Below are 16,237 nucleotides of genomic sequence, written 5' to 3' on the forward strand. Positions count from 1 at the left end.
AGTAACCGCTCATAATGCCACTGGTAAACTTAACATGAGGAGAGGACTACCATGTACCTGTGCCAGTCCTGTCTCATGCACTGTGGGGTAATAACAGGAGTAGCTTCTCATAAAGCCACTCGTAGACTTAGCATGAGGTAAGGCGTTGTTTTAGAAGCACCCCACTCAGAATAAGGAGGGTGACAAAATGGACCCCTTTGAAAGAACCAAGAATCACAAACCAGTAACTAGGACCATAAATGCACCCCACAGAAGCTCCATATCATTGCTTCTGCCATGTTATGACCTCACACAAATTAAGATCATATTCACACATGTACTCACGTCATCAAAACGTAACTAACACCTATATACTTCTGATTCCAGCCGCTTGTACAATGAATCAGCAGCGGGAGATTATTTTTCAAGGCCCTCACGGAGTTGGGGGAATGACATTTGGACCGTGTGACCCCGGTCATAGCGGTGTGTCACACTCTGCGTGTCCTCACTGGCAGATATGGGAAATCTAGTTTGCCAGATGCATCTTACTGGAATGTATCATGCACTGGAGACCTCACATTATCAGGGTGATTCTTACTCCAAAGAATTGCTAATGATCTTAACTCCCCACCGCCGTATGCAAGAGGAAACCGGTGGGGGGGGTGAGACTCAAGGCCTCAGGCTTGTTGAGAGGTGATATTGCTAAAGGCCCCGGTCATGACAAAGTGTCCACATCGGCACCTCATTGCCGAGAGTTATGGGAAATGTAGTCTGTTTATTCTGGATGTCACCAAATCAACTCATCCCGACTGGATGCTGTGAGATGTGGTTGTTAATATTGTCAACCGTACTTGAGTGACAATTGGGATCTATAGAAAATATGGAATGGAGGAATGGACAAGGGGGGCAAGATGATGATAGCCCTAGAAAAAGAGTTGTAACCAAATTGGCTCATCCTGACTACGGACGTTGTGAGACATGGTTGTTTATAAAATTAACGGCTGGTGAGTGATCATTTGGTTTTTATAAAAAAATTTAGAAAAAAGGAAAGGGAGGATTGAACAAAGAGGTCAGGATGACGATAGCCCCGGGTAGACATTCACTCTAAAAAGAACCCTATTAGTTAGGTGATGTGGCTGGGTTGACACAACAAAACATTTATTCCTCACTGGAGGAAAAAAGAGGGGGGATTTAACAGCTATGACCCCAGGATACATTGTGCCATATACATAAGTCAAGAATGCTACCTAGGGGTAACTTTGTGGGATAGCTAACTACCCTGTGTTCACATTGTAAAGATTACTGAGAATACTCAAGCGAGTCAGTGCAAAATCATGGATAAACATATTTCCATTGTGTTGACTTCTAGTGCCTCTGTAGTGCTGGCCAAGGGACCTCATAATTGAGGCCAATTTTGTTGGTTTGGAGCATCCAAATCCACCTTTGTTCGAACCTCAATAGCTGTTGAGTCATGTCTTGTCAGTATGAGTTTCTCAACTACGTACCACTCAGTGTCATCAGCGCTGTGGTTCATATTGATGTAATGATTAGTGAGCCTGGTTGAATCACGTTTGCAGTGAATTGTGCTCCTATGCTCACAGATATGTGTTCCTACCAGCATAGTTGTCATACCTATGTATCTCAGGTCATGGGCACTTCATAATATAGATTACATGTTTACTGTTGCAAATCCATATGCTTCTCAGTTCCCATAGAGGTTTTAGACCGAGTTCCAACTGTGTTGTCTTTTTAGTGTATGGGCAGACACTACACTTTCCCGAGGGTGCATGGCCTACACGTGGTAGAAGGTTCCAAACTGTTCCAAACTGTTGACCCAAAGTCGGTTTCTTTTCTTTTGGTCGTGTGTGCACCACTTTGTCTTTCATGCTCCTGGACTTTTTGTAGGTCTGCATTGGTTGTTCAAAGCGGAGGCCACCTAAGGTCAAGATCATTCTGTTTTTCTTAATAATCTTCTGTAGATGGTTAGATAGAGGGCTTTAGGTTGAGTCTCAAATCAGTCTTTCTACCGAAGATCTTTTGTAAGATTCCAGTACTTGTTCCCTATTGTTGTTCAAAGCTCTTTTGTATGCTTGTTGGATCAAGTTCATGGGGTAGTTTTTCACCTTCAATATCTGAGTCAGGTTGTTGGCATGTTTTAAATATTCTTGTTTGTTAGAACAGTTCCTTCTCAAGTGTAAAAATTGCCCCACTGGTAGATTCTCTCTCAGAGACTGTGGATGGAAATGATTGTTCCTATCAGTGAATTTATAATAAACTTGTATTAATAGCCGGCCATTTCTAGCTTCTATTAATAGATCCAAAAAAGTTAATTCCTTACCACCGATAGTGATAGAGAATCATAGATGGGGGTCCAGAGCATTCAACCACTCCTCGAATTCCATTGCTTCATTTGTAGAACCCTCCCAAATCAACAGAACGTCACCAATTTACTGTTTCCGCAGCCTGATATGTTGTAGAAAATGGTTGGAAGGGTTCTGAAAAAACTCTGTTTCACGGGCATGGACATAGAGGCACGCTAGGCTTGGAGCAAAGGTGCTCTCCATTGATGTCCTGTGCACATGGAGAAAGAACGCCCCTTCAAACTCAAAGGAATTTCGGGTTAGGGCCAAATGCACTAGGTCTAAGAGAAACTCTGGAGGTGTCATAGAATCCCAGGTCACTCTATTCAAGATCCCATCTATTACCTCACGATTAGATTCCTTGGGAATGTTGGTATACAATGATTCAACATCCAGGCCAATCAGCAGTTCCCCTTCATCGTTAAAGGTCATATCCTTCAGCAATTTTAGAACATCCTTGGTGACCTGCAGAATGGTAGGTATCTTCCAGACCAAAGGTTGGAGAAACCTGTCACAGAACTGTGACAATGGTTCTAATGCTGAACCTATTCCTGAGAATATTGGTTTTTCTGGAGGAGGACATTTGCCTTTGTGTATTTTTTGAAGTTTATAGAAGTATGGCATCCTAGGAGTAGTTTGCACTAAGAAGCCTGCCTCATCCTTGGTAATCCACCTGTTCTTCAGGCCCTTGGCAACTGATCTCTTTCATAATCTCATGGGTGGGATCCTTGCTCAAGCGTTTGTAACTGTGGGTGTCATTCAGGAGCCGTAAACATTCATCATGGTACATTTGTGTACGCATTATCACAATTGCGATTTTAATCACAATGTCCTTTTCAGCAAATAATGAGCGAAGTGCTCCCAACTCTACATTGCTCAGATTGCTGAAGGTGGCCTGTGGTACATCTTTGAACTTGTCAATTTCACAATTGACAGCTTTCTCGAAGGTGAGGACCTTCGGTGGCATCCCACTAGTTGGTGGTATGAAGGTAGATCTTGGACGTAGTCCTGTGTTTTTGTCCTCTTCGTTATTGGTATAGGTATGTTCAACAAAAAATGTTTCTAACTGGATTTTCTCCAGGAACGCAGCCACTAAAACCTTCAACTGGAAGATGTCACTTCTAGGGGTAGGCACGAACCCCAGACCTTTATTCAAAATAGTCACTTCTACTTCATCAAGTGGTGGTGTGCTAGGGTTGAGCACCGTATCTTGTAGGATCATTATATCTTGCTGTTGGTCACCTCTCTGGCTGCTCCTGTCTCTTCTGGTGTCTCTAGTCTTTGCCATGTGACTCCTTTCTTTCTCCCTTTTCCCCATCCATGGCCTCTTTCCAAAAAAGGAATACTTGGGTGGGGCCATGGTGTTGGGTGTGGAGGGTAAGTGGTAGTGGGCCAAACTGGGGGGGGGGTACTCCATAGTGCAGTGACCAACCCTACATCTGGTCACTCTGTGGTTGAAAATATATCATTAATGGAGGTCCATTCCAGCTACCTCCTCGGTGACCTCTCCTCCCGCTCCTTAGTCATGGATTTAGACGTAACTCACTGTCTCACGTTAAGCTGCACCTAGACGAGAGGTCAGATGTCACAATGGTTTTTAGAATAGGGATACACTTTTTTGTGTGCAAACTTTTTCAGGTCATTCTCAAATTTAGTGATTTTTTGTTGTTGTGTCAAATACTCTTTGTGCTCTGCAGTAATCTTGTTTGATTCTTCCAGTTTCTATTTATAAGCATGTGTGGATAACCCTCTCTTTAAGTTGCTCTTGCTTGTCTTTATCTGAATCGCAAGGACTTCAGATAATCTCCTAGCCGTCTTTATAATGAGGACCAGTCAATCCCATGTGCATTTCCACGCGATGAGCGCCCAGTCCCTTCTAAATTCTTTGTCTTTGAGAAAAATGTGGGGTTCATTCATCACAATCTGGCCACTGGGGGCAGCATTGCTCCTTAGGTATTCAGTCATTACTGCCACAATGACGATTGTCTCTAAATGACCTCTTTTTAATTCTATCAAAGTATCCCAATCCCCTAATTGTGACATAGTTTGGGCCAAGGTGGTATCTCCTAACAGGAGGGTGCAGACACAATGGCTGGTACTTTGTCATCATCAAATGATATTCTTTCTGCCATTGTAGTAATCAGGGGTTCAGGCCAAAGGCCCAGGAAGAGGAATTTTTACTTCTCCCTACTCGATAATGGCCTGGGAATACCAGGGCAAATAAACACATAAACATTCTCACAGCTATTGGGCTGCTCAAACCTATAAACCACAGAGAGAGAGTGAGAGGAAAACCTCAACACCACATGTCCTCCCTAGAAAAATCAACAATCACAAATGGTGTGGTGGAGTAGAACTAAGAGAGGGACAATATGTCTGCTCTGATTAGCAGGACTCATTGCTGAGTACCGATGTCTTCAGGGAACATTAGGTTATCCAAAGTGGGATTTTCCTTAATGGAAGAGGTGGTCTCACACACTTATCGTGCCATGCTTCATCATTGACCACCTCTCCCCACCCTGGTAGGACAATGCCACCAGGGCAGGCTCAACCTCTTGGTAAGACCTATACCAGAGGGAGTCCTTATATTAAAAATATAGGACAAAAGAAGGGCTCCAGATCAAGTTAAAAATACCTCTTGGATTACCAGTGCAATTCACCTTTATTAGTGGTTTCCATGGGTATGATTAAAAACGCTGGGACATTGAGAAAAGCCTATTTACCCTAACTGTTTATGGAAGCCAAAATGTTTCTGCCCTCGCAGTGAGCCTAAATCGGTCTGGGGCATTTATCAGGGCTCAGGATCCCTAGTACCTAAACAAGAGGTTTATTACTGAAACAAATCAAAAGAGCACACTCAGGACCTACCTGAGCGAGGGTTGAACTATAGGTACCTAGACATAGGGGAAAACAAGAGAACATAGTGTGTCCCACCGTCCCAGGAGGTCGTAAAACCATCTCAATAGACCCATCAGATAATGTCCATGTAAACACACGTGAATATGCAAAAGTGACACTCAGGAGGTGATTGCTGTTGCAGGTGGGGTGTCCCAAAGTGCCCTCTCACGATTTTTCAGACGGTTCCTAGATGCCGTACTCGCACACATGTCCACATATATATACCTTCCCAGGAATGAGGTGGAAATTAACAGCACCAAGTTGGACTTCTACAGAATTGCCAACTTTCCCCATGTAATAGGGTATGTGGACGGGACACATATACCAATTTGCCGACCAGAAAATCTGGAATATGTGTTCCGCAATAGGAAATGGACCCACTCACTAAACATCCAGGTGGTATGTGATGCCCATAATGTCATTACTGACATAGTGGCTAAATTTCCAGGGAGTACATATGATGCATACATATTCAGGCACAGTGGGATACACTGACGCCTAGAACTTGGGGAGTTTGGCGAAGGATATTTATTAGGTAATGTCTAGTACACTCTGATGTCTTAAATACATGTCACTGCACAACCATGTGATGCCCTGCTAATTGTGGCTCTTTTGTCACACAGGGGACAGTGCATATGCTTGGAGACCATGGATACTCACCCCATGCCTAACACCTGGCAATCAGAATGAGAGGTGAAACAACAAAGGACATCGGCGGACCAGAGCTGTCATTGAGAGGACCTTCGTCTTGTTGAAGTCACGTTTCCGATGCCTGCACAAAAGTGGAGGGGCACTCCAGTATGCCCCGAGACTGCATGCAAGATCGTTGCAACATGTGCCATCCTCCACAACATTGCCACCAGACGTGGACTATATCTCACCCTTGACGACACTGATTCGGAGGATGAGGAGCAAGAGCTACCACACCGACAGCCTGGGGATGGTAGCATCGCATTGGAGGACAGACAGAGATGGGAGCACATTGCAACTCACTATTTTGGCAGGTACGTGGCAACCGTGGCAACACTCACAAATGTAAGACGCACATAGCCAGGTTGTGTAGTACAAAAAATAATCCCTTAATGTCAGGAATGTAATGATGAACTTTTGACATCTCAACTGCAAGAAAAAAGCAAAATGTAATGTCTGACACATTAACATCATGTGCCTCTAGCAAAACACAGAATAGGTAGCTCACACCCTCCTGCGACTACAGCCACCATGGCCCAATCCTGGTTGGTCCCCTGATCCTTGGCGGGCACTGCTACTCCGCAGGATGCGTGCATCTGAGGCAGATACACTGCTGATGCTGGAGATGTCCTCACTATCCTGAGTGGTATCGCCAATGCCCCTTGCTGCCTGGGTGGTCTCTATTGCATGGCGGATGTGCCCTAGTCCCTTGCCACATCACCAGCAAAATGCCCAAGTTCTACCTGCAGCTTTACGGTGCGCCTTCACAGGCAGGTCGCAGTGGTTGCAAGGCGCCCAATTAATTGACTCAGTCGTTCCAAACGGGCAGCAGTGTTGCTCTCTCTTCGCCTTGCATGGGCCCTATCTGCCACCATTTCCCTGACCAAGTCATTGATGGAGCTGGTGAAGTTTGCCATGTTGTTGTTCATGGCAGTGACTTGGTTGTCCACATTGGCAAAGCCCTGGGAGAGGGTCTGTTGCAGTCTGTGCAGGTTCCTGTTCATAACCTGCATGTGTTTATTTTGCAGCCGGTGACTGCTCAATAAGGATGCCTCCAGTCCTAGGAATTGTTCACCGGTGACATCCTCCTCATGTTGCCTGCCTCAAGATCAATATCTGTGTCGTCGGTGGTCTCTCGTGCATGGTGGACGAGTGGTGTAGTCATGCACTCCCCTGCTGTTACACTGGCTGCCTCGTCTGCTGTGTTGGTGGCAGGTTCTTCTCCCTGCACAGTAGGGTTGTTGGTTGGTCCTTGTGGGAGACCTGTGGAACACAGGGGATACACTGTCAGTGCCTCACATATGCTTGGTGTATCACAATAAATAATTCTCAAAAGTTGGACTACTGTACTACATAATGCATTGTTCTGTAGGTTGCAATATGGGAATGGAGCATATCTGGAGGATGCATGCTTTGTTTACTGTGGGTGTGTGGATGGTGCATTGAGTGGTGTAAATAAGTAATTTTTGGTACTTACTTTTGGATGTTCCCGGTGCCGAACTGTCCAGGTCTCCGATTCCTACCACAGCCTCCGGCTCCAGAGTGGTCTCCACCATGCTCTCAATGACTGTAGTGGATGGTACTGTTGATGGTCCTCCTCCAGTTCCGTGCATCTCCCTCATCCGCTCTGCCACCCTTTCCTTGGTCCTGGACCTGAGGTCGTACCACCTTTTGCGGACCTCATCAATGGTGCGATGGCTGACTCTGATCGCATTGATCTTACTAAGGATGTCCTTCTTCTTTTGGGTGCCAGGGACACTCATTGATGCCTTGCCAAACAAGACATCATGGTGCAGGCAGTACTCCTCAGTCAGGACCTCCAGCTCCTTTTCAGAAAACATAAGTTTCCTCTTCCTCCCAGCAGTGGGTGTCTCCTTGTCCTGAACTGACATGGCTGTAGTTGGTCCTCCCAGCTGGGTGTGTCTCTGCTGTCTGTGCTGGGTAGGATCCTCCCTGTTCCATGGGGGTACTTCCTGGTTCTGATGTCATCACTCAGAACCAGGAAGTGTGTTTTCACCTATTTTCTTTGCACCTGCGTGCAATTTGCGAGTCAGTCGCAATTTGCGACTCCGGACCACACCCTTGTGCAATTTGCGACCTCTCAAATAGCGATTTTGCAAATAGCGATTTCCCAAATTGCGAGATCGCAAATTGCGGTGCGACTCCGCACCGAATCGCAAATTGGTAATGTGATTTTTGCCTGCATCGCGTTTTGCGAGTCGGAAATAGCGATTCGCAAGGAGTCGCTATTTCCGAGTCGCAATTCGTTTGCTTCGTACATGTGGCCCTATATTCCTTAAAAATTAGTTTTAAAAAACTTCTTACGCTCTTCTAAAAACCAATAACAATCCAGAAGTATATGTTGAGCGCTACATTTCTGTTGTAAGCCACATGTACAGGGAACCTGGACAGCCTTAAGAATGGATTTTGCTTTAGTGGGGAGAGTTGGTCAATGATGAAGCATGACAAGATAAGGTGTGTGAGACCACCTCTCCCATTAAGGAAAATCCCACTTTGGATAACCTAACGTTCCCTGAAGACATTGGTACTTGACAACTAGTCCTGCTAATCAGAGCAGACAAATTGTCCATCCCTTAGTTCTACTCTACCACATCATTTCTGATTGTTGATTTCTCTAGGGAGGACGTGTGGTGTTGAGGTTTTCCTCTCACTCTCTCTCTGTGGGTTCTAGGTTTGAACAGCCCAATAGCTGTGAGAATTTTTTTTGTTTATTTGCCCTGGTATTTATAGGTCATTATCGAGCAGGGACAAGTAAAAGTTCCCCTTCCTGGACCTTTGGCCTGAACCCATGATTACTACCATGGCAGAAGGAATAGCATTTGACGGTGAGGCAGTATCAGCCATTCTGTCCGCACCCTCTCTATTAAGAGATTCCACCTTGGCCCAAACTATGTCACAATTAGGGGACTGGGATACCTTGATAGAATTAGAAGGAGGTCAGGGAAAGACCATCCTGCATGGGGAAGTAATGACTGAATACCTAAGGGGCAATGCTTCCCCCAATGACCTGATTGTGATGAATGAACCCAGAATTTTTCTCGAAGACAAGGAATTGAAGGGACTGGGTGCTCATTGTGTGGAAATACACACAGAATTGACTGGTCCTCAATATAAAGACAGCTAAGAAATTATCCAAAGTCCTTGCGATACAGATTTAGACAAGCAAGAGCAACTTGAAGATGGGTTAACCGCACATACTTATGAAAAGAAACCGGAAGAATCAAACAAGATTATAACACAGTACAAAGAGTATTTGACACAACAAAAAATCAAAAAGATTCAAAAAGATCTGAAAAAGTTTGCACACGAAAAAGTGTATCCCTATTCTAAAGAGGATTTTATTCCAAAACCCAATGCAACATCTCACATCTCGTCTGACAGCAGCTCAGCGACCGACTCAGTCAGTGAGTTTCATCTAAATCCATGACAAAGGAGGGGCAGGAGGGGCAGCCAAAGAGGTCACTGGAATGGACCTCCAGTAATGGGATATTTTTTACCACAGAGTGACCAGATGTGGGGTTGCTCACTAAACTATGAAGTACCCCCCCCAGTTTGGCTCAACCCCATTTACCCCCACACCCATCACCATGGCCCCACCCAAGTATTTCTTTTTTGATAAGAGGACGTGGATGGGGAAAAGGGAGAGATAAAAGGGTAACATGGCAAAGACAAGGGACACCAGAAGAGACTGGAGCAGCTAGAGAGGAGACCCCCAGCACCAGCAAGATATAATGATCCCACAAGATACAGTGCTTAACCTGAGCACACAACCACTCGATGAAGTACAAGTTTTGAATAAAGGTCTGGGGTTTGTGCCTACTCCTAGAAGCAAGATATTCCAGTTGAAGGTTGAAGTAGCTGTGAAAAATTAGGTTAAAAGCATTTTTTCTTGAACATCCCTATACCAATAACGAGGAGGACAAAAACACAGGGCCACACCCAAGATCCACCTTCAGACACCCACTAGTGGAATGCCGCCGGGGGTCCTCGCCTTTGAGGAATTTTTCAATCTTGACATTGACAAGCTCAAAGATGTACCACAGGCCTCCTTCAGCGATTTGGCCAATGTAGAGATGGGAGCACTTTGCAGATTATCTGCCGATAAGGACATTGGGCCTGATTACAACTTTGGAGGAGGGTGTTAATCCGTCCCAAATGTGACGGATTTGCTGCCCACCGTATTACGAGTTCCATAGGATATAATGGACTCGTAATACGGTGGGTGGTATATCCGTCACATTTGAGACGGATTAACACCCTCCTCCAAAGTTATAATCAGGCCCATTGTGATTAAACCCGCAAATAAGGGTGGAGCAATCGTGTTGATGCCTACACAAATGTACTGTGATGAATGTTTACGGGTCCTAAATGACATCTGCAATTACAAATGCTTGAGCAAGTATCCTACCCTTGAGATTATGGAAGAGATCGTCGTTTTGGTTGCCAGAGCCTGCAGAATGGGTGTGTTACCAAGCATGAGGCAGGCTTCTTAGTGCAAATTACTCCTAGGATACCTTACCTCTATATACTTCCGAAAATACACAAAAGCAAATTTCCTCCTCCCAGAAGACCAGTAGCCTCAGGAATAGGTTCAGCATTAGAACCATTGTCACAGTTCTGTGACAGGTTTCTGCAGTGTTTGGTCAGGATGATACCTACCTTTTTGCAGGACACCAAGGATGTTCTGAAATTGCTGGAGGATATGAACTTCAACGATGAAAAGGAACTACTGATTGGCCTGGATGTTGAATTGTTGTATACCGACATTCCCCAGGAATCTACTCTTGAAGTAATAGATGGGATCTTGAATAGAGTGACCTGGGATTCTATGACACCTTCCGAGTTCCTCTAAGACCTAGCGCATCTGACCCTAACGCGGTATTGCTTTGAGTTTGAAAGGGAGTTCTTTCTCTAAGTACACAGGACATCAATTGGGAGCACTTTCACTGGAAGCGTAGGGTGCCACTATGTCGACGCCTTTGAAACAGATTTTGTTCTGCACCCTTCCAACCCCTTTCTACAAAATATCTAGCTGTGGAAATGGTACATTAATGACATTTTGTTGATTTGGAAGGGTTCTAGAAATTAAGCAATGGCATTCGCAGAGTGGTTGAATGCTCTGGACCCCCACCTACGATTATCCATCACTATCGGTGGAAAGGAATTACCTTTTCTGGATCTATTAATAGAAGCTAGAAATGGCCAGCTATTAAGATAAGTATATTATAAATTTACTGATAGGAACAATCTACACAGTTTTGATAGTTTCCGCCCCGATCCCTGAGAGAGAATCTACCAGTTGGCCAATTTTTACGTTTGAGAAGGAGCTGTTCTAACAAACAAGAATATGTCAAACATGCCAACAAACTGACTCAGAAATGAAAGGTGAAAAACTACCCCATGCACTTGATCCAACAAGCATACAAAAGAGCTTAGAACAACAATAGGGAATAACTAATGGAATGTTACAAAAGACCTTCGGTAGAAAGACTATTTGTGTCTCAACCTGCAGCCCTCTATATAACCATTTACAGAAGATTATTAAGAAGAACAGGAGGATCTTGACCTCAGGTGGCCTCCCCTTTGAACAACCAATGCATTCCTACAAAAAGGCCAAGAGAATAAACGACATGATGGTGCATACACTACCAATAGAAAAGAAATCAACAACGGGTCAAGAAACACTTTGACCTTCCACCACCTGTAGGCCATGCACCCTGCGGAAAGTGTAGTGTCTGCCCATACACTAAAAAGACAGCACAGTTGGATCTCGGTTTCATAACTCCATGGGAACTGAGAAGCATATCGAACTACAACACTAAAATGTAATCTATGATATAAAGTTCCCATGTAGCCTTAAATATGTAGGTATGACCACCAGGCAGGTAGGAACACGTATCTGAGAGCATAAGAGCACAATTCATTGCAAATGTGATTCAATCAGGCACACTAATCACTACATCAATATGAACCACAGAGCTGATGACATTGAGTGGTACGTAGTTGAGAAACTCATACAGACAAGACATGAAATGACTCAACAGCTATTATGGTTTGAACAAAGGTGGGTGTGGAGGCTCCAAACCAACAAAATTGGCCTCACTGGTGAGGCACAATGGCAATGTATTTATCTATGATTTTGCACTGACCCACTTGAGTATTCTTGGTAATCTTTATAATTTGGACACAGCATAGTTGCCTGTTCCATAGAGGTACTCCAGGTAGCATTCTCAACTTAGGTATATGGTACAATGTATTCTGAGGTCATAGCTGTTAAACCCCCCCTTTTTTTCCTCTAGTGAGGAATAAATGTTTTATTGTGTCACCCCAGCCACATGACCTAACTAATCGGGTTCTTTTTAGAGTGAATGTCTACCCAGGGCTATCTCCATCCCGTCCCCTTCCTACATGCCTCCCATTCCTTTTTTCTCCAATTTTTTATAAAATCCAAATTATCACTCACAAGTGGTTAATTTTATAAACAACTACGTCTCACAACATCCATAGTCGGGATGAGCCAATTTGGTTACAACTCGAATAGACACACTTCTTTTTATTGGACTATCATCATCCTGCCCCCCTTTTCCATTCGTCCATTTTGCTATAGATCCCAATTGTCACTCAGGTACGGTTGATAATGTAAACAACTACGTCCCACAGTATCGACAGTCGGGTTGAGCTGATTTGATGACATCCAGAATAAACAGACTACATTTCCCATAACTCCCGGCCATGATGCATTGATGTGGATGCTTTTTCATGACCTGGGCTCCTAGCAATTTCACCCGTCGACACGGTGGGTGTCTTGATTCTTGTTCTCCCCCGCTGGTTTCCTCCTGCACACGGTGGCAGGGAGTTGAGATAATTAGTGATTCTTTGGAGTAAGGATCACCCTGATAACACGAGGTCTCGGTGCATGATACATTCCAGTAAGATGCATCTCACAAACTACAGTTCCCATATCTGCCGGTGAGGACGGCCAAGTGTAACACACTGCTATGACTGGGGTCACACGGTCCAAACAGCATTCCCCGACTCTGCAGGGGCCTTGGAAAATGCTCTCCTACCGCTGATTCATTGTACAGGCAGCTGGAAACAGAAGTATATACATGTTATTTACGCGATGGACCTTTTGGTGATTTGAGTACCTGTGTGAATATGATTATGATTTGTGTGAGCTTGTCTCGTGGCAGAAGTGATGATATGGAGCATCTGTGAGGTGCATTTGTGGTCCTAGTTTCTGGTTCATGTTTCTCTGTTCTTTCGAAGGGAACCGTTTTGTTACCCTCCTTATTCCTTGTGGTGTGCTTCTGTAACAATGCCTTACCTCATGCTAAGTCTTTATGAAAAGCTACTCCTATTATTACCCCACAGTGCATGATACAGGACTGGCACAGATACATGGTAGTCATGGCCTCATGTTAAGTTTACAAGTGGCCTTTTGAATGGTTAAATCCGTAATTACCATGTAGTGCATCTGAAGCTTGTGTTTCTAATTCGGACAGTTGGCAACTAGGCTTTATTCCTGTCATCCTTAATTCCCTTCGAGAAAAAGTTCTCTAGTATGATTGATATGATCCGTGTGCCTATTTTCCCCTAGTGTGTGACTACAAAGGACATCGCCATCGCTCCAGAGCAGACACTTGTTACCCCCTACATTTAAGGTAGTAATAAAGGAAGGTAATTATGCCTTGTGCTTAGATCTATAACATGGTATACTATGATATGTTGAGTTATCTAGTTGATATGGACTCCTGAAGATCGCAAGGTTTTTCCTGCACCTTTTTGACACAAGTGTTTGTTGTGGTTTTCAGTGATTGTCACTTTTGCATGTTCACATGTGTTTACCTGAACATTATCCGACAGCTCTATGGAGATGGTTTTACAACCTCCTTGAATGATGGGACTTACTATGATCTCTTGTTTTCCCCTTTGTCTAGGTACCTATAGTTTGACCCTTATTCAGGTAGGCCCTGAGTGTGTGCTTTTGGTTTGTTTCAGTAATAAACCCCTTGTTTAGTTACTAGGGATCCTGAGCCATGATGCATGCCCCAGACCGATTTAGGCTTTTAGCGAGGATAGAAACGTTAGCTTCCATAGATAGTTAGGGTAATTAGGCCCTTATCACTGTACCAGCGAATCAGATCCATGGACACCACTAATAAAGGTGAATTGCACTAGTAGTCCAAGAGGTATTTTTAACTAGGTCTGGATCCCTGCTTTTGTCCAGTGTTTTTTTTATATAAGAACTCCCTCTGGTGTAGGTCTTATCAAGCGGTTGAGTCCGTCCTGGTGACTTTTTCCTACAAGGGTGGGAAGAGGTGGTCAATGATGAAGCATGACACAATAAATGTGTGAGACCACCTCTTCCATTAAGGAAAATCTGACTTTGGATAACCTAACCTTCCCTGAAGACATCTGTACTCGGCAACGAGTCCTGCTAATCAGAGCAGATAAATTGTCCCTCTCTTAGTTCTACTCCACCACACCATTTATGATTGTTGATTTTTCTAGGGAGGACATGTGGTGTTGAGTTTTTCCTCTCTCTCTCTCTATCTCTCTCTCTCTCTCTCTCTCTCTCCCTCTGTGGTTTATAGGTTCCCCTTCCCTTAGTGCACAGGAACTTTCTGTTGCCCATGAAGGGCCCTTAGCAGGACACTTAGGGATTACAAAAGCCCAGGATAGTTTTGACCCTCTGTTTTACTGGCCAGGGATGCACCGAGACACAGAACGGTTCTGTCGAAGCTGTCCAGCTTGCCAGCTGACTGGTAAGACAGGAGGGTAGACAAAGGCACCATTAGTGCCCATACCAGTTATAGGATGTTCCATCTGAGTGGGTGGGGATAGACATAGATGGCCTATTCAACTCCCCTGCACAGTCAAGCATCAAGTATATCTTGGTTGTGGTGGATTCATGCCACCAGGTACTCTGAAGCTGTACCTCTGAGAAGCATGACTATAAAAGTGGTAGCAAGAGCTCTCCTAGGTATTTTTATAGAGTTGGATATCCCAGGTTTGTAATTACTGACCGGGGAGCCAACTGCATCTCTTCTTTCATGAGGGAGATGTGGTAGCAAGCTGGTGTGACACACCACTTCTCCATGGCCCACCACCCACAAACCAATGGCTTGGTGGAGCAGTTTAACAAAACACTGAGGAGCATGATGATAACTCTACTAGAGAACCTTAGGAGGAAGTGGGATCTTCTCCTGCCAAGTCTCTTATTTGCCTACAGAGAGATTCCACAGAAGTGAGTAGGGTTCAGTCCCTTTGAACATCTGTATGGACATCCAGTGCGAGAGAATAATGGGAGAGAACCTCAGAAACCCCACTGAAGGATGTGGTAGACTATGTGATTGGCCTCAGGAAGCTGATTCTGCAATGAATGAGTCAAGCAAAGAAAAACCTTCAGGTCAGCCAAGCGCTGATTAAGCAATGGTATAACTAGAAAGCTACGCTTATTGGGTATCAAGAAGGTCAGGATGTATTGGTGCTGAAGCCTATTTGTCCGAGGGCGTTGGAGGACAAATGGTGTGGGAGATACAAAGAAGTTCAGAAAGTGTTTGAGGTAAACCAGTTTCTTGAACTTTTAGAATACTGTCATTAGAAAAAATAAGTTCTAATAAGTGGCCTTTCTCATGTGTGGGCCCTAATACCCTTTGGGAGAATTGAATGGCCAATTGGTCACTTAAAAGACCAGAAGCTTGAGCGCAAGCAGGCTCCTCCAAGTTGATATTAAAATCTCCTAGTATGGGGAAGTTAAATTTAGTACTTGCCAAATTAGCAATTACCTCAGGGAGGAACGGAAGGAATTGGGCCAGAAGGCCAATACAGAAGGGTTCCTGAAAAAGTAAATGTTGGTGAAAATGAGATAGCAAAAGTCATGTTTTCTCAGTCTAGAGCTGAAGGAGTTCAACAGGCATCTAAAATCTCCTTTAAGGGTAATGGTAATCCCCCCACCTTCCTTGTTGTCTCGATCTTTACAACAGATCTAATATTCAGGGGGCAAAGCTTCAAAAAGATCTGGCCCCGATTCAGGATGGAGCAAAAAGCCTGCCAAGAAAACCACATCCGGTTTCTTCTTCTCCAAAAAGGAGAAAGGTTTTAACTCATGACACAGAAGTGATCTACAGTTTATCGTTAACGTGTGCCAACTGGCTTTGCCACTGATTAGAAACTTTGGGTCACTACCTATGGAAGGATTAGAGAGCAATGTCTACATTGACTTTCACCTTTAAAGAGGTCAATAGAGAGGAGACAACTGTCATTAGGACTCCTTAGCAGGGTCA

This window comes from Pleurodeles waltl, chromosome 1_1 (genome assembly GCF_031143425.1).
Source record: "Pleurodeles waltl isolate 20211129_DDA chromosome 1_1, aPleWal1.hap1.20221129, whole genome shotgun sequence".
Classification (NCBI taxonomy): Eukaryota; Metazoa; Chordata; class Amphibia; order Caudata; family Salamandridae; genus Pleurodeles; species Pleurodeles waltl.